This window comes from Rhinolophus ferrumequinum, chromosome 6 (genome assembly GCF_004115265.2).
Source record: "Rhinolophus ferrumequinum isolate MPI-CBG mRhiFer1 chromosome 6, mRhiFer1_v1.p, whole genome shotgun sequence".
NCBI lineage: Eukaryota > Metazoa > Chordata > Mammalia > Chiroptera > Rhinolophidae > Rhinolophus > Rhinolophus ferrumequinum.
In genome coordinates, this window is record NC_046289.1 from 61,178,308 (window position 1) to 61,196,624 (window position 18,317).

The 18,317-nt window shown below is 44.6% G+C and overlaps 1 long non-coding RNA gene and 3 other non-coding genes across 4 annotated transcripts in view; 3 read left to right on the plus strand and 1 right to left on the minus strand.

Annotated features, from left to right (window-relative positions):
- Window positions 1–9,856, plus strand: part of LOC117022929 (uncharacterized) — a 40,152-nt gene extending 30,296 nt beyond the window's left edge. Inside the window, exon 6 of the long non-coding RNA XR_004423146.1 lies at window positions 9,713–9,856. This is a non-coding gene — a long non-coding RNA (uncharacterized LOC117022929). The remainder of the gene's footprint in view (window positions 1–9,712) is intronic.
- Window positions 9,857–15,707: 5,851 nt separating this feature from the next.
- Window positions 15,708–15,779, minus strand: TRNAH-GUG (transfer RNA histidin (anticodon GUG)). Its single transcript has one exon. It is a non-coding gene; the product is annotated as a tRNA-His (tRNA).
- A 661-nt stretch (window positions 15,780–16,440) lies between these two features.
- On the plus strand, window positions 16,441–16,512 carry TRNAH-GUG (transfer RNA histidin (anticodon GUG)). The gene has a single exon. It is a non-coding gene; the product is annotated as a tRNA-His (tRNA).
- A 1,510-nt stretch (window positions 16,513–18,022) lies between these two features.
- Window positions 18,023–18,094, plus strand: TRNAH-GUG (transfer RNA histidin (anticodon GUG)). The gene has a single exon. It is a non-coding gene; the product is annotated as a tRNA-His (tRNA).
- The last annotated feature ends 223 nt before the right edge of the window (window positions 18,095–18,317 follow it).

Below are 18,317 nucleotides of genomic sequence, written 5' to 3' on the forward strand. Positions count from 1 at the left end.
ACCAAAATAGGAACATGTATTTCTATTTCCCTAGCTCCATGAGTGCATAAAAGCCCTAGCAGAGTAAATGAGTGTTATATTCTGCAACCTTGAGAAATTCATTTCGCCTCCCTGGGTCCCTTCGTTATTCCTTCCTGCCTAATTGCTTAATGCTATCTCGCAAGATTATTATGATAATTAAATAATTTCATATAGAAAAAGAATTTGGAAAAGAGTAGATGACCTTACAACTATAGGCTACTATTGTAAGGTCTTATAGTAATTCAGGAAAATGATGGATATTTTCAATCTGATGTTATCCCAATGTGATTGTGATGTCTCTCTTACTCATCCTGACTCATACTTTATCTCTGTTTTTCATTTTTATCTTACTGTGTTTCCCCGAAAATAAGACCTAGCCAGACAATCAGCTCTAATGCGTCTTTTGGAGCAAAAATTAATATAAGATCCTGTATTATATTATGTTATGTTATGGTACGTTACGTTACCTTACGTTATATTATAAAGACCCGGTCTTACAGTAAAATAAGACTGGGTCTTATATTAATTTTTGCTCCAAAAGACGCATCAGAGCTGATTGTCCAACTAGGTCTTATTTTCAGGGAAACATGGTAGATAATTGCCAGTTCTGGGGCCAGCCACAAGCGTAATGATTGGCACAGGTCCTAGCATTCAGTCCAGGTGAAATGATGCCAGTTATCACATCTCTCTCTTCTCTCACTCTCCCTCTTCCCACTTTCTTTTCCTGTAGAAGGTGTAAAAATCCATATTCATCTTCTACAGTACTAATCTCACTTTTCAAGGGCACCAAGATTCCTTTCAATGCAGGTATTATTGACATAACCCAACTGCCAAAAAGAAATTAATCTGATGGCTACCTCCCCTCAATTAACTACTGGCTCACGAACAAACTTGGGTTTCATTTCCCGCTCCCCCTTCTTCCACGTCCCCTCTCCTCCCGTTCAAGCCTTTGTTACTCAGTCTAGTTGTGTGGGACACAGCTCCCCGGTCCATGCTGGTGTTATGAGCCTTGCGCTTCCCACCCCCACCTCCCTACTGAGGCAGTCAGTCACCAGTCGTTGGTCGTCCGCTCACGGCAGCTCTCGCCAGCTGCCGGCCACTCGTGGCAGCACACGGTAGCCCACAGCAGCTCACGATGGCCGCCAGCCACTCATGCTGGCCACCAGCCGCTCACACTGGCCCACGGGACACGGTAGCCCACGGCAGCACTCAGCAGCTCATGGCAGCTCTCACCAGCCAGCTGCTCATGCTGGCTGCCCGCCACTCACCTGGCTACCAGCCACTCACAGCAGCACACAGCAGCCCACAGCCGCTCACGCTGGCTACCGGCCACAGACGCTGGCCACTGGCCGCTCCTGGCAGCACATGGTAGCCCATGGCAGCACAGCACCCCTTGGCGGCACACAGGAGCCCATGGCAGCTCACCAACGACCGGCTGCTCACGGCAGCCTAGCTCTAGGGAGAGCTGTTGTTCACAATCTTAGCTGTAGAGGGCGCAGCTCACTGGCCCATGTGGGAATCAAACCTGCGACCTCAGCGCGGTGCTCCAACCACCCGAGCCACCAGGCCAGTCCTGGGTTTCATTTTATAATTGTTTTCTTTTTGCCTTATTATTTATAGTTTGATAAACTCTCTCAATTTACACATCAGGAAGAAAGAATTGATTTACCCAGAGTCAGCAGCTAGATAGTGACTAAGCCAAATCCAAATCCTGGGATCCTTATTCCCAGTTTTGTGCTATTTCTAGGCTGTTGGATGAAAAGTAATAGACAACCTCTGTTTCTGCAGCCTTTCATAGTCTTTCAAAAGATTTTTCTATCCTTTCACTGTTTATCCTCATAACATTCCTGTAAGCAAGTCAGCTACTAATCCTATTTTAGGTACAAAGAAAAATGGATTCAAAAAAGATGAACAATTTGTCTGAAGTCATACAGCTAATTAGGGTGGAGCCAAGATTAGAGGCTGGCTCTGGTCATTTCCATGGAAGCTGGGCCTTAACTCTCCTAAAGCCTAGGAGTTACTCCGGAAAATTAGGTGGCCTACCACAAACCCATCTGGGAAATTAGTAGGGAATAAATAATATATGATTTTATTCTCCCTGCTTTTACGTCTCTCTTGATTACTGGAAGAAGCAGGCAGAACTAGAACTTCCTCAGGAACTTCCAATGTTGGTCTTAATGGAGTAGTTTGTCTTTAAAGAATGATAGATGTATCCTGAGGGATCACATCTGAATTGGTATTTAGAATTAATACCAGTCTTCTCAAACGCTTCCAAACCTTCCTCCTGAAGACAACAAAAAAAAGCTAGATAAAATATATAAAACAGCAGTTTCCAAGTATTGCAGAGTGACCAATGGAGACAGGACTTGAGGGTCTACGATCCTGAAGAAAAGGGAAGCATAGGAGTTGAATTCCACATTTGTGCTAGCTCTTTTTCTGAGGGCATTTTATTTTCCAAATCACAATGCAGCGAAATAATACCCAAGCAGTCTATAAGGTTGAAGAGAGCTAGAGTTTGGAGTTTGGGGCAGCCAAAATGGCTGCAATTTGAGGGGAAAATCATCAAAAGAAGGAAAAAACCTGCAACCAAGTTTTCAAGTCATGGTCAACTTATAAGTTGTATATGTTCAAAACAAGACACCAAGAAACAGCAAAAAACAGTAGCTGGCGTGCTAAAGACCTGAGAAGAGATTTCAGCAGCTGTGTGGTGCTGATGAGGTAAGTGTTAGTTTCAAGCCCCACTGGATGTGGACCTTGATAAACACATCAGTCTTTCTACTGAGACCCTAAAAGGGCCATAGCCTAATAATAAGAAACACCTTCGGAATAAAAGCTATGCCCTAGGGGAAAGGCAAAGCTGAAATAACAAGCATAAAACAAAGCCTTAACAGGATCAGGTCAATCCATTTCTACCCTATACACCTGACGAGAGAAATACTAACACTCTTCAAGTATATATAACATCATCCAGAGCCTCCATAAATTTACAATTATAATGTCCAGCATCTACTTTAAAATTATAAGAGATATTCTAAAAAAAAATAGGACCAATTGACCAAAACCAAGAGAGAAAAAAAAAAACACATATAATAGAAACAAATTCATAAGTGACTTAGATATTGGAGATATCAGACTGCAAAGCAAATTCAACAGTACATGAAAAGGATCATCTACCATGGTCAATTGTGATTTATTCCAGGGATGCAAGGATGGTTCAATATCTGAAAATCATTCAAACAATGCGAGGGAGGAATTGGGAGTATATTGACTTTAGGTGCATACAGAACATTTACCAGGATAGTCCATATTCTGAGCCCTTAGAACATTTAAAAGAATTGATATCATACAAAATATGCCCTAAGACAAAAAGGTATTAATTAGGAATCATTAACAAAAAGATATCTTGACAGTCCCTAAATATTTGGAAATTAAACGTGATACTTGTAAATAACCTGAGTCAAAGAAGTCACAAGGGAAATTAGAAAATAATTAAATGGAAATGAAAATATATCAAAATCTACGAAATACAACTGAAGCAGTACTTATATTACAAAAGAAAAAAAGGTCTAAAATCAATTATCTAAGAAGACATCATGCACTAAAGAAAGGAGCTAGCATCCTTCTGGCACCCCTGAAGTCTTCCCACGTGGGTGACCCCTTCTTGAGCTTTAAGAAGTTCTTTATACTGCTTCAGTCTGCCAGTGTTAATGTAGTACTAATGTCATTTAGCCACCTCTGGAGAAAATGTGAAAATTTGTTAAAACGAGGTATAGAGCTTATAATTTGAGTTAGAGCCTTTGTTCTCTATTACCAGAGGGGAAGTTCCTTGAGAGGAAAGGCAGAGAGCCAACAAACTGAAAATTCTAACTTTCTCATCATTGGCTTTTGAGTGGATATATTACATTATCTTGTTATCTGTTAAGCACGAGGAGAGATTTGAAAATTATACTACTTCCAAGAAGATGGTTGAATGTATCAAAGTACCAAGGAGGAGACCTTGGAGTCCCTCCTGTTCCTTCCTTGCTCAATTCCTTCTGGCCTTGGCACCAGCCAGGATCATAAAATGTTGTTATCTGGGGGGTGTGGAACAGCAAATTATAGCGTTATATAAATTTTTTTAGCAAAATTGACCTTTAACATCTTCCTGCTGCACATAACTGCAAGTCAGCAGGTATTGTAAGTCATCAAGCCATAGGCAGTGCCTGGTGGGCACGGCATAAGGACTCAGTGTTCTGCTGATTGTGCATTCAGGCCCTCAGTGAACCCAACAGCCTATCACTCACCTCCCATTCTATGGAAATGACATCCAGTTTCTCTCTCTAACCCTGACCTTGAGAAGTCTCCTTCCACAGTTCTGTCTTCCCAGAAGCCTGAAAGTCATTTGCACTTAAATGACCCACTGGTGTCTCAGTGCCAATATGTTCTAAACAAGAACTTACTATTATCTTCTCAGATACCACCTCATCCCAAATCCCTCCATTATCCCCTAAGTAAAGCATTCCTTATAACTTCTCTCTGTGTGTCACCCCACCTCCACCCTCATTGGCACTTTCCCTCACTTGGCCTTGTGTTGAAGTTATGTATGTGTTAGAACTAGGTATAGAGTTTGTGTTAGAGCTAAGGCCCTGTCACCATGGGGGATATTCCTTGAGGGAAGAGCTTGTGAAGGAGAAAAAGAGACATGGAGTAGAATGCAAAGGAAAGCATTTAAAGATACATTTCTTCCATGTCACAAATTGGATAGGGTTGACCCTGAATCCCAAAGCCATTTGAATTACTGGGGGCAGTTAAAATGGCAGGTTTTAAGTGATGGTGATAACAAGTGTTTTCCAAGGACTCCATTATTTTCATAATGTCTTATATATCTAATTATGGTTTATTACTTGAAATGTTTGCCATTTCTCATGGAATCCTGATGCTTTTTGAATTTTGCCTGCAAGAAACTTAAGGTCCTTTTCTTTCTAGCTTTGTCCCATATTTGGGTTCCTTTCAGAGTGATAAGACACTGAATGTGTGAAAGGTGTGGAAATAGAGGACGGAGATGATAAATGCCCCTTCATACTGTGACACTGGGCTTGGCCAATTCAATAACCATGTGCTGGACAACCTGTTTTTTCAGCAGAGATTTTTAAAATACCTAATTGAAAGATCAAGCAAATGTTATCTGACCACTGAAAGCAGAGGGAGAATATGGAATAAGGAGTTATAACTTGTCTGCCCTGGTATTAGGGATTTCTGTCTTCTTTCCTGTCCTCTGCTTTTACTTGCCGTTGGTAATTTATCTTACCTCTCTGACTCTATCTTCCTCCCTCTCTCTTCTCTGTCTCTCCCTCAAACCCCTTCCTTTCTGTTTCCCATCTTTCTATTTAACTTTGCAGTGTTCCACCTGAGAAAGCTGTGATAGAGAGAGCTCTGGGAAAATAGGTTCCAGAACACCTGTGGGGGCTGCCTCAGTCCTTGCAGAGCAGAACTGGTGTCCCAGGCAAACAGTGCTAAGGGCATGTGTGTCAGGGAACAGGTGGGTAAGCAGTCTCAGCTGTGTAATGGGAATGGACGAGGCTTGTGAAGAACCCAGTGAGGCCCTACAGGCACGCTCACGTCTTCTAGAGACTCAGCGTCAACAACCACCTTCCACAGTTAATCATACTGTGGATGAGAATCTTTGATCTCTATTTGTTGAACTCCTTGGGAGACTTTTGGCTTGGATTCTGATTAGAAAAGCCTGACCTCTAGTATTCCTTATTGATTTACAGTTGACTGATTTCCGTGGCTAAACTGTGAGGTGACAAAGTCTAAGAAAATTAATGTTGGTGTCCTACTCCTGACCTTTCTCCTAGATACTCTAACTGTATCCCATTTGTGGGGACAGAGTCAAGAGTGCAGTTTCCAGGCTCTCGGCCTCACGTGGAAAGGTGCTGGCTCAGGTAGTAAATGGCCATCAACTGTGATTGGATGGCCATCAGCTGTGGCTACTTGGCCATCAGCTGTAACCAGTGAGCCGTTGGCCACTAATATATCTGCTGTGGCTACGCTAGCAGAAAATGGGGGCTAGCAAGAAGATGGTGGCTGAGCCTGCAAGCGCGGATTGCAGAGAGGCGGATGCCACCAGCGAGACTATAGTAGTATGACTCCCCCATCTGTGGCTCCGTGGGTGTTTCTTTTTGGCCTCACCATGTCCTGCGTTCTTATGTGGGGAGCGGGATCAGAGACCCTGCAGGCCACCCCGCATGACACCTGGCGTGACAAATTGTGCAGGGAGCAGTGTACGGTGCCGGCCAAAGCTCTCCAAAGGGCAGTGGAGTGGTTTGTGCATATGAACACTCAATCTCAGGAAGACCAGGAGGAGCAGCTGCCGTACAGCTGGACCCCTGTGGAGGGGTGGAAGGAACTGGATGGTTTCCCAACCAGCATAAGACGGAGAAAGCCAGGGTCTATGCGGTCCTGTGGGCTGGGAAGTGCTTGCTGAGGCAACCGGGATTCAGGACTTGTAGTCCCAGGAAGGAAAGCTTGCTGAGCCCTCTGTGGGAACTGAGGGTGAGGTCAAGGTCGTCCCTCACTGCAGGACAGCCCTGGCGAATGACTATGGACTATGGATGTCACACGGGGTGGCCTGCGGGGTCTCTGGTCCCGCTCCCCACATAAGAACGCAGGACATGGTGAGGCCAAAAAGGAACATCCACGGAGCCATAGATGGGGGAGTCATACCACTATAGTCTCGCTGGTGGCATCCGCGTCTCTGCAATCCGCACTTGCTAGCTCAGCCACCATCTTCTTGCCAGCCCCCATTTTTTGTTAGCGTAGCCACAGCAGTTATATTAGTGCCCAATGGCTCACTGGTTACAGCTGATGGCCAAGTAGCCACAACTGATGGCCATCCAATCACAGTTGATGGCCATTTACTACCTGAGCCAGCACCTTTCTATGTGAGGTGGATAGCCTGGAAACTGCTCTCTGGGGCTCTGTCCCCACAATGGAGAATTGCCTTCTATCCCTAATTTAATGGACCGCTTTAACATACAACCATGTAGTGGAACTGGCGGATGTTTGCTTTTGTGTCTTGACCGGCCGCCATCGAGAATATGTAAGTACCTTGACTGTGAGCCGCTGTGTTCCAGCACGGTACCCTGAGAGGCCCAGAGAAAGTGGCAGTCCCCTGAGAGCCCTGGCTGAATCCAGGAAGTCTGGCTGAGCCCAGAGAGAGTGGCAGTGCCCTGAGAGCCCTGGCTGAGCCCAGGAAGTCTGGCTGTGCCCAGAGAGAGTGGCAGTGCCCTGAGAAATCCTGGCTGTGTCCGGGGAATCTGGGGGTACCCTAAGAAGCCCAGGAAGTCTGGCTGTGCCCAGAAGGACTGGTGGTGCCCTGAGAAACACTGGCTGTGTCCAGGATATTGCATTCACCTCCAGGCTTCTCGCACAGGGCCCCTCGCAGAAGATGCTTGTCACGTAGATAGTGAGGCGAGACTCTGTAGGAGTGGAGTGTGGGGACAGAGACAGGCGTGCAGTTTCCAGGCTCTCGGCCTCACATAGAAAAGTGCTGGCTCAGGTAGTAAATGGCCATCAACTGTGATCGGATGGCCATCAGTTGTGGCTACTTGGCCGTCAGCTGTAACCAGTGAGCCAGTGGCCACTAATATAACTGCTGTGGCTATGCTAGCAAAAAATGGGGGCTAGCAAGGAGATGGTGGCTGAGCTAGCAAGCGCGGATTGCAGAGACGCGGATGCCACCAGCAAGACTATAGTGGTATGACTCCCCCATCTATGGCTCCATGGATGTTCCTTTTTGGCCTCACCATGTCCTGCGTTCTTATGTGGGGAGCGGGACCAGAGATCCCGCATGACACCATTGGTGAAAATCTACCCTTGTTTCGAAAACAAGTGATAATAATTAATCCTATTGGTTATGAAGCATTTCGGGGTTTATCTCTCTTGGGGATTTTTACTTGCAAGACATGATTGGAACAATTTGTAGTCAGAGGCTCCATGGGTACAGTGACCTCATGACTTTGGAAAAAGTATTTAACTTCCTTGAGCCTTAATTAACATTTCTGCAAAATGAAAGTGATGATAAGCACATCTGCCTACAAAATTGGGCATGATTGAATTAGAAAAAAGTGAAAGGAAAAAACTATTTGTATAAATGGTAAGGTGCTCCGAAAAATTTAATAGCTAAAGTGTAAAGATCCCAATATAGATCCTTTACCTTTTTTTTAAAGCTATATTGTTCACTTATCATATTTCAGGCAATGTTCCATACCTGAAATGCATTTCACACATTTTCTTATCTAATCCTGACCACACACCTTTGAGAAAAATTGCTATCCCTGTTTTCCAGATGAGGAAACTGAAGCTTAGAGAGATGAAACAATTTGCCAAAGTACCAAAGTGAGCAAATAATAGAGCTAAGTTTGAGCCCAAAGTCCTTGCTCTTACACAACTCTCTACTCATCCTGCCCCAGCCTCCCATGCCTCCGTCATCTCTTCCTATTCTCATACACTCGTCCTTTAAGATCTAATTCAGATGACTCCCCTTTTCCTGAAAGCCTTTGGACTCTATTTCAGGCCCTAGTGAACTCAAAATCCTCTTTTATTGCCTGAGCTACTCATGTGTCAATAATATGACATCTTTTATAGTTTTGTCTAATATTGCTGTTTGTCATAATGTTTTATATTGTAGTCTGGAAGGGAAACTGGCAGTAGAATTCCTCATTGCAAATTGTGGGTGTTGTTTTTTTTTAAATTATCTTGATTGACTCTTTGTCTCTGAAGTTCCATTAGAGCAAAGACCCCAGAACCTAGCACACACAAGCTGTGTAAAAATTATTTGTTGAAAAACAGAAACTCCTAGAATATGTGCCTAGATTGTCTGGAGCAAAGGAAAGTGAGAATGTCTGTTATTTGAAAAGTATACAGCACTTAGCATAGTGCCTGCCTGGTACAAAGTAAGCATTCACTGGGTGATGGCTATCTTGTCCTAAATAAGTAATACAGCAGGAATTATTAGGGTATCTTAGGAGGAGCAAGGAGAAGAGGAGAGGAAGAAGTGGAACAATATGGTGGTTGCTGGGGCTCTAGGTAGAGAGAAGGGCATGCTTGTTGAATTTTGCCTGCAAGGAACTTAAGGTCTTTTTCTCTCTAGCTTTGTCCCATATGCAGGTTCCTTTTACAGTGATAAGTCACTGAATGTGTGAAGGGTGTGCTGGGCTTGCCCAATTCAATGACCATGAGCTGGACAACCTGCTTTTTCAGCAGAGTTTTTTAAAATACCTAATTGAAAGATCAAGCAAATGTTATCTGACCACAGAAAGCAGAGTGAGAGTATGGTTAAGTCCTAAGGATTTATAACCTGTCTGCCCTGTCGTTTGGGATTTCTGTCTTCTTTCCTGTCCTCTGCTTTTACTTGCTGTTGGTAATTTCTCTTATCTCTCTGACTCTACCTTCCTCCCTCTCTCTTCTCTGTCTCTCCCTCAAACCCTTACCTCTGTATTTCCCATCTCTCCTTCTATTTAACTTTGCAGTGCTCCACTCTGGTCTGGAAAGTTTACGGGTGTATTAGTCTGCTTGGGCTGCCATAACAAAATACCATAGAGGAGCTTAAACACCAGAAATTTCTTGCTCACAGTTCTGGAGGCTGGAAGTCTAAGAACAGGGTGCAGCATGCCTGGATTCTGATAAGAGCTCTCTTCCTGTTTTGCAGATGGCCTCATTCTTGCTGTGGCCACACATGACAGAGAGAGTGGGTGAGCTCTCTGGTTTTTCTTCTTCTAAGGGCATTAATCCCACCAGGGGGGCCCTACTCTCATGACCTTATCTAACTTAATTATGTCCCAAAGGCCACATTTCCACATACCGTAACAGTGGGGGTTAGGGCTTCAACACTCAAGTGGTGGTGGGTAGGGGGGATACAAACATGCAGACCATAACAATATACAACTACCACCGTACAGCTTTTGTTTTACTTTAGTCTGTATAATTTTGACCATTAAAAAGAGATCTTTCAGAAACTTGACTTTGTTTCCAACCACGTGAAATGCATACTTTTGAAAGCACAAAGTTCATTTTTTAACTGACACAAGGCTCAAAGATACTTCACTCATCAGTTTACAGATTTCCTTATGAATGTGACTACAAATATCTTCCCATATATTTGATGCAGGAATTGAAACAGAACATTAAGTCTGCTTTTTAACAAATTTAGAGCAGCAGGATCTTTGCTGAAACCATATTTCTTCCTGTCAAGCAAGAGCTATTGTTCCCTTAAGGGAAGTGGACATTATGTCTGTAACATTGACTGTCTTAAAAAGAGAAATTAGGGGGAGCTCCTTTTCCCATGTTACGAGTCCTAGGTTTGAATTCTTTGTCAAAAGATCTTTTGTGATTTAGAAAATGCACAGGATGATAATGTGCATTTCCTTAAGAAAATAGCTGTTCAGATCTATTGCATATAATAAATTATATATGAGGTCTGACAGTTAAGTTCGCGAAATGGTTGCGATGATGTTGCTAACCTTTTTTGATATCAGAGGGATTATTCATTATGAATTTGTACCAACTGGAAAAACAGTTAACTAAGTTTACTATTTGGAAGTGCTGAAAAGGCTGCATGAAAAACTTAGACGACCTGAACTTTTCACCAACAATTCATGGCTCTTGCATTACAACAACACACCAGCTCACACGGCATTATCTGGGAGGGAGGTTTTAGCCAGCATGGGAAACCCTCCCTATTCACCTGATCAGTCCCCCAATGGCTTCTTTCTTTATCCAAAGATAAAAGAAATATTGAAAAGAAGACATTTTGATGACATTCAGGACATCAAGGGTAATACGACGACAGCTCTGATGGCCATTCCAAAAAAAGAGTTCCAAAATTGCTTTGAAGGGTGGACTAGGAACTGGCGTCAATGCATAGCTTCCCAAGTGGAGTACTTCAAAGGTGACCGTAGTGATATTCAGAATGAAGTATGTAGCACTTGTTCTAGGATGAGTTCGTGAACTTAATTGTCTGACCATAATTGTGTGTGTGTGTGTGTATGTGTGTGTGTGTTTATGTGTGTGTGTTTATTACATAATGAATTATTGGGGGATTAGAAGCAAATAAATGTATTGAACATAAACAGTCAAATAATCTTTTTTAAAATTTTTATTAAAAAACATAGCTAACATACAACATTATATCAGTTTTAGGTATACACCATAGTTGTTCTACATTTATGTACCTAAAGAAGTGATCACCCTAAGTCCAGCAACCATCTGACACCGTACCACGCTATCACAATATTATTAACTACATTTTCCATGTTGTACGTTACATCCCATGACTTATTCCAGATTTTACACCTGGAAACTTGGACCACTTATTGCCCTTCACCTTTCCCCCACTTTTAAAAATTTTTCAGTTACAGTTGACATTCAACATTATATTAATTTCAGGTGTGCAGCATAGTGATTAGACATTTGTATAATTTAAGAAGCAACCCCCCCTGACTAGTCTAGTACCCACCTGGCACTATACATAGTTATTATATGACTACATTCCCTATGTTTTACTTGACATCCCCATGACTATTTTGTAACTACCAATTTGTACTTCTTAATCCCTTTGCCTTTTTCACCATCCCCCAACTCCCCTCCCGTCTATCACCCCAATAAATCTAGTATCCATCTGACACCATACATAGTTATTACAGTATCAAATAATCCTTTTGCCACATGACTACAACATTCAGACCAAAAAATATATCTGTTATTCCTTAATAATTATATAGCCAAATTAAATGCTATACTTTCTCATTTAAGGTAACTAAGCTTTTTAAAAAATTAATCTTCCAAATATCCCTGACCTTTAAAAAGGGCTGCAATACATCGTAGGTCTGAAAAAGCGTTAGTTTTTTTATTTTTTTAATTATTTTAGGAACACTGCAGGATATGAAAATAAAAGCACTCTGAGGAGTCTTATTTTTATAAAAGAAAAACACTCCATGCCATGGCAAGTGAATGCCGCCTGCCTCGGAGGCCCGCTTGAGCTTGGCACCCAGGCACCATGGGCCCAGCCCAGACACTGGTGAGGTTTTTGTCAAGTACTGTCTATGTCAGAACATTAGAATTTGACAAAGTCCTATGGGGAAGGAGAAAATGCTCACAGAGTCCATGACCTAGCATAATCATCAATAAATTCAATTATTAATTATCACAGTTAACCTTTATGGAGAGCTTACGTGGTGCCAAACTCTGAGCCAAGGGTCTTTCATACATTATTTCACTGAGTCCTCCCAACCCCTTATGAGGTAATTACTGCTTTTTTAAGCCCCTGTTTTACAAATGCTGGAGCTTAGAGAAGTTACGCAACTTGCCCAACTGCTGTTAAGTGGAAATCTTAGAAATGAATCCAGACAGTTGGGTATTTTCTCAAATAGAATTACAAACCTCCAGTTGGTAGGTACCACACTTGCCCCCTGGCTCCCCTGAAGTCCCAGAGGGCATTGATTGAGCATTGCACGGTGAGGGGACTGATTCAGCCCCTCGGTTCACATCTTCTCAGGAAGTTGCTCCAGTTCCTGAAAAAGCATTCTGCAAACAGTGTTACAACAAAGATAAGTGTAATCCAGCATTCTGCTAAAATGAATTAAGATAACTAATTAATAATAGGAAAGGACCACCAGTCTGGCACCAGGTTTGAAGTCTACAAACTCCACCTATAATTCAGGCCACAGGCTGAGTTCTCAAGAACTATTCTAGGTGGAGGGTCTGCACTCTGGGGTGTAAAAGAGTGGAACTGTGCCTGCGAGAAAGTTGTAATGGAATGGTGGCTACCATCTTCTCTCTTCACTCCTCTCCCACCTCCGCAAGCAGTCCCAATCCAATTCTGCCCAAGGAAATCACTGTCCATATCATCTTTTTGAGAAAAGGAGAGGGAAATGGAGTCCAACCTTCATCAGACTGGGGCATGGAGAGGAGGGGCCATACTTGAGACATGTACTGATGAAGGACAGCACAGATAAACAGGAAGCCAACAGTCTTTAGAGCTAATGCCCCCTTTCTCTTTTCCCTTTTCTCCATCCTCTGTCTTCCTCTTTCCAGCCTGATCAAAATCTGTCCTCAAGAAAGGATCTGAGATCTGCTTCCTCACTGGGAACAAAGTCAGGAAGTACCCACGTGGTTTCTGTGCCCTGTTAAAGAGCTTTTAAGAATCAATGAGCAAGTCAGGGAGGTAGTCTTTGTCTTGTTCAGGATTAATTCCCTAGTGCCTAGATCAGTTCCTGGATCCTTCAACTTTTGGAGGCCAGGGATTCCTTCTTGGGACCCTAAAATCGCACCCCTCTGGCCTCTGGGCTGTGGGCCACAAGTGCGGGATAGAGCTTCCAGCCTTAGCACTCGACACCCACTTCCTGGGATGCAGCGCCTCCTAGTGGAAGTCCTGAGCTGCTGCCTGCTCCCTAGATTCCCCCACACATGGGCCTTTCCGCGACTCCCCCTAGATATCCATCTTCTCATCCTCAAAACCTCAGTGTCACCCTCATCAATGAGGCCCGGTAGACTCGTGCAGGTCCCTTCTAGTAGACCCAAGTACTCACAAGATGAACGACGATAAAGGGCTGTAGAAGTGCCAGGTAGTTGCTCTAGACGAGAGCAGCACTTCTCAAACTTTAAAGTGCAGATGAATAATGTAGGGAAGTTTATAAATCACAGTTAGCATCTTCAGGGTTTGCCCCTTGAAGGTTTGCCTGCCTCTTGCCCAGTGCTGAGACCTAAAGAACAGATTGAAAGGACCACATTGCCAGAATCAAAAACTACAAAACGTGGGTTTAAAGTAAGAGGTCAAGGGATGGAAAGTGCTGACTGCTCAGAGAGGGTGTCTTAAAGCAGCAGATGAGGTCGTCCAAGGTCAGGGTCTCTAATTCTCATCTTTGCCAGCCTAGAAACTCCATTTTGTCAGTGTACTCAGAGATAAGAAGACTCCAGGGAAATGAATTATACCAACCAGATTCTTAAGAATCCAAATCAAGAACCAACAGTAAGAGCAGCTAAGCTTGTTCAGAGCAATGCTCTGCCCTACAGGAACGTCTACATGGGCAGTCAAATCATTATCAAAAGTCTATTTTGTGGGCCTGAAATCAGAGCAAGGGGAATCAAGTGAGTGACCTTAGAAAAGGGTATAATGAAATTTTGAGAGCTAGATGCAGCCATCTGCAGGATAATTGTTGTACCTGCCAAGAAGATTAGCAGTTGGAAGTACAGAAGAACACCTTCCCCATCTATTACTCTTCCTGCAACCAGGAACTTTCTGTTTAGCTCTCTTTTGAGCATTCCTGCCCTGAGAATACACTTCAATCACCTTGGATGGATGTGAAAGGCTAGAGTGGGTTACCTCAGATAGAGTGTTTGTGGTTTATATTTTCTTGGTTGACTGTTTTTACTGATAATACTATTAGAGAGTGACTATTCCAGATTTTCTCTCCAGATTCTGGGGGCAGCTCATTGCCCAGTACCCAGGCAGCTGCAGGAAAGTAGGGAGATGGGGGCAGGGTCATCAGGGTGAAAAACAGAGTCTGTCCTTGCTTCCCAACCTGACACCTTATTCCAGCCTGCAGATTTAAAAGCCTTCAGTGTAGTTATTTGATAAGTGATCAGAGGAATGAGTTGTCACATTTCTGTTGGCTGGTTCTTTTTTTGTTGGTGATGTTGATTTCCTATATAAAAAAACCCTTAAATCAGTCATCCAAAGTCTGGCAATTTCTCAGTCTCACCTTCCCCATTCTGTTCTCTCTTGATCTGAGCTGTCCTGTTGTGTGTCTTTAAATTCATTAAATTTAGGAAACTGTCAGTGGGGAGATCTGGGAATATTACAGCCCTCAACAGTATTTTCCTCTTACAAGCTATTCAGTAAGTCTTTGCTGATAGTGTGGGTAAAGGGGTCACAACCCCACTGCAATGTCCATCTCTCCAAGGAATGCTTCCTGACTTGCTTTGCCACCTCCCAGGTCCCCTGGGAGCAGCTAGAGAGACTCATTCCTCACTACCTCATTCCCTCCTTGACATTGATACAGATACTGCCAGCTTGAGAGCCATATCCAAAACTTCCATTTTGCCTAATGCCAGATGATAGACCTAAATTTGTTGAGTTTGGATTTTTTTTTAAGTGCTCATAAGCCAACTAACAAATAAAATTCGCTTTAAACCTGAGGTAGATTAGGAAAAATATCCTCAAGGGGAAAATACTATCTCACCTAGGAAGTTGTGGAGATGGAGGCCACAATCTCATTAGCATTCCTCATAGTGGCTATGGAAACCAGCCCCTCCGGTGCGGTCATATTTTGCACTTGTCACAGTGTATTGTGTACTCTGAACTCTTCTAACCCTTACTAAGTGTTTGTACATTGTTCCTATAACCCCTACACTCCAAAATATTGACGTGTAGAGAACGCAATGTATGATTTGACCCTTGATAGGGGCCAAATGAGAAAAGAGAAAAAGCACACAGAATAATGTCCTAAAACAAGCACACCACGAAGAAGGTTGGCTGATTCACTGGCAGATAAAGAACTAGAATGAGAAACTAAAGCCCCATAGTTCATTTTTTGCCGCATTTTAATTTAGGTTCTGACTAAAGTCGAATTCAGATAGGACATAACAGAAGAAATGTGGTACACCTGATCTAAAAGGGCGCCCTTGCCGTGCCATTGTTGCCACAATGCCGTGACTCGGATTCGAACCGAGGTTGCTGCGGCCACAACGCAGAGTACTAACCACTATACGATCACGGCGAGCTACCGGAACGCCACGAAGATCGGCGTGCCGAATGCTGTACTCGTCCACAAGACTGCCATTCTAGTGTTCTGAGACTGACCGTTGTTAACTAGGTCCTTCCAGCCCCAAAGTCGAGTAGGGGCGCCGTGAACTCCAAGGCCCAAGTCTCTGCTGGTCTCCGCACGGAGACCGTAAAAGAAAGGACCTAAAAGTGCTTTGCAAACGAAAGTACTACTCTGATGCCAGGCCTATGATCGGACTCTCACGGAGCTGGTACGGATGTGGGGCCTCGGGGTCGCCCAAATGGTGGCCCCGGGTCCCTTTCACACCCACCGTGTCCTGGTGCTCACATTATCTGAACGGACTCTGGTTGGGAATGGGGCTGTCTCTTAAATTCTACAAGTAGGAAGATCAGCTCCGACCCACCGCCCAACTTCCTTCGAGATGCGGGGGGAGGGAAGGGAAACCTCCAGAACAGCTTCCCGGGAGATGAAGCTGTGAGATCCGGACTGCGGGCGAGTGGAGACTGAAATCAAGAAAGCAAGGAGACTAATGCGCCTGCGTACACGCGGGGAGCAGTGATGTGAAATGGGCGGAAACAATGACATGTCGAGGGGCGGGGCTTCCAACACAGAAGATGTCAGACGAGGGAGGAAGAGCTTGGAACCCCGGTAGCTCGCCGTGATCGTATAGTGGTTAGTACTCTGCGTTGTGGCCGCAGCAACCTCGGTTCGAATCCGAGTCACGGCATTGGAAAAGCAATGACACGGCAAGGGGTGCACCTTTTACCGTTCCACTCCGTTTTTTTAATCTCGAGTTTTTAACAACATCCTGGGAAATGGATCCTGATCATTTTGTGACCGTGGGAAATGACGTTTTCGCCAGCTCTGTCTGTGGACTTTCGACAAATAAAGGCTACCGGTTACTCTGGGGCTACGAGCGTTACCATTCTTGATGACAAAGCACAGAGAACTCACAAGGCTGTGTGGTGACAGATATGTACAAATTTCCCTGGCAGCACTGGAAACGGACTCCCAATTCCTAGGAAGAGAACGCTTCGCAGAGATGGTGACCTTTATAGTAGCTCCTACAGGCAGAAAGGGTCAAGCAGCCAGGATAATCTCTTGTGCAAAGGCTTAAAGAACTATCCTAATTTCTCTTTGTAAATCTCTCTTGCCCACCCCCACGACGCCCAAAGGCCCTGGCCTGACAGGTAGTAGACGGTTCTCAAGGACCTGTTGAGTGGAAGGAAGGGAGGGAGGAAGGAAGGAAGGAAGGAAGGAAGGAAGGAAGGAAGGAAGGAAGGAGAAACGACACTGAGTTAGGGCCAGGAAATGAGCTGGGAAAGGTAGACGAATTTCCTGCAGTCTGGGGGATGGGAGTGAGGGATGGGTAAAAGGATCGCAAGATCCCTCTGGCGATTCTGTACGGTGGGGGGGGGGGGGGGGGGAGGGGGGAGGCTGATTAGAGCAGATGACTTTGGAGGGATGCGTGGTCACTGTGGATTTACTTGTTAAAACCGGTGGCACGTTCTGTTTAGCAAAATGCCACTGCCTACTGTGAACTCGGCCTAGTTATTAAGAGTCCCGGGGGCACTAATGTACAGAAAGTAAAACCCGGCCCTGGCCCTGACCCCGCTGATGCGCAGGGGTACAGCAGAGGTGGGCACCGGGTCCAGTGGGAGCACTGCGGAGGGAAGATTTGGATCCGTTGGGGGAGTAAGAAAAGCAGTAAAGAAGTGGGAGTTGAGCGGGAGGGGAACGGCAAGGTGAGATGCGTTCGAGTCCTTGCTACGGGGCCAGCCGGGTTCTGGAGGCGTCCACCTCCTCCGCAGAGGCGGCCTTGGGTCACTCCTGGGGGAATCAGCAGGGAAGAGAACCCCTGAGAAGCTTCCCCTGCAGGCCCAAGGGTCTCCTGGGTCGTCCTCCAAGGAATGGGAATTACACAGCTTATGAACACTGTTAGCTCCGGCGAGTCCGGCCCCTGGGTGGCCAAGTAATTCCCCTTAAACTTCCACTTCATTCACAAGGAACCTGCCCTTCCCCCACTGCACCATCACCATCTGCTTTGGCTAATAAACCAAAACAAGAAAGAACCCGAGCAACTGGCGAGGGCGCAGTGCGTCTGCACATTTTCAGACTCGGCCTTAGGCTGGAACTCCGCCCCATAGGCGGGCCTTTTGGTGACGCGCAGACTACGAAGTCCTATAATTATTGAAGAGGATACTCAGAAAGCCGTGCTTCCACAGCCCCGGTAGCTCGCCGTGATCGTATAGTGGTTAGTACTCTGCGTTGTGGCCGCAGCAACCTCGGTTCGAATCCGAGTCACGGCATTGTGGGAACAATGGCACGGCAAGGGGCTTAGCTTTTTAAATTCCTTTTTTTTAATCCTGGCCGGTAATATTTTGTGTATATTATAACTCGCTTCACTTTTCTTGACATAAACCACCGCATCTCTCTACTTTGAAAATTGAGCCACCTCTAAGGTAGCCCACCTCCAGTAATTCTCGTTTAACACTCTGAATACAGCTTCAGATCACAGTCAAAAATCGGAGT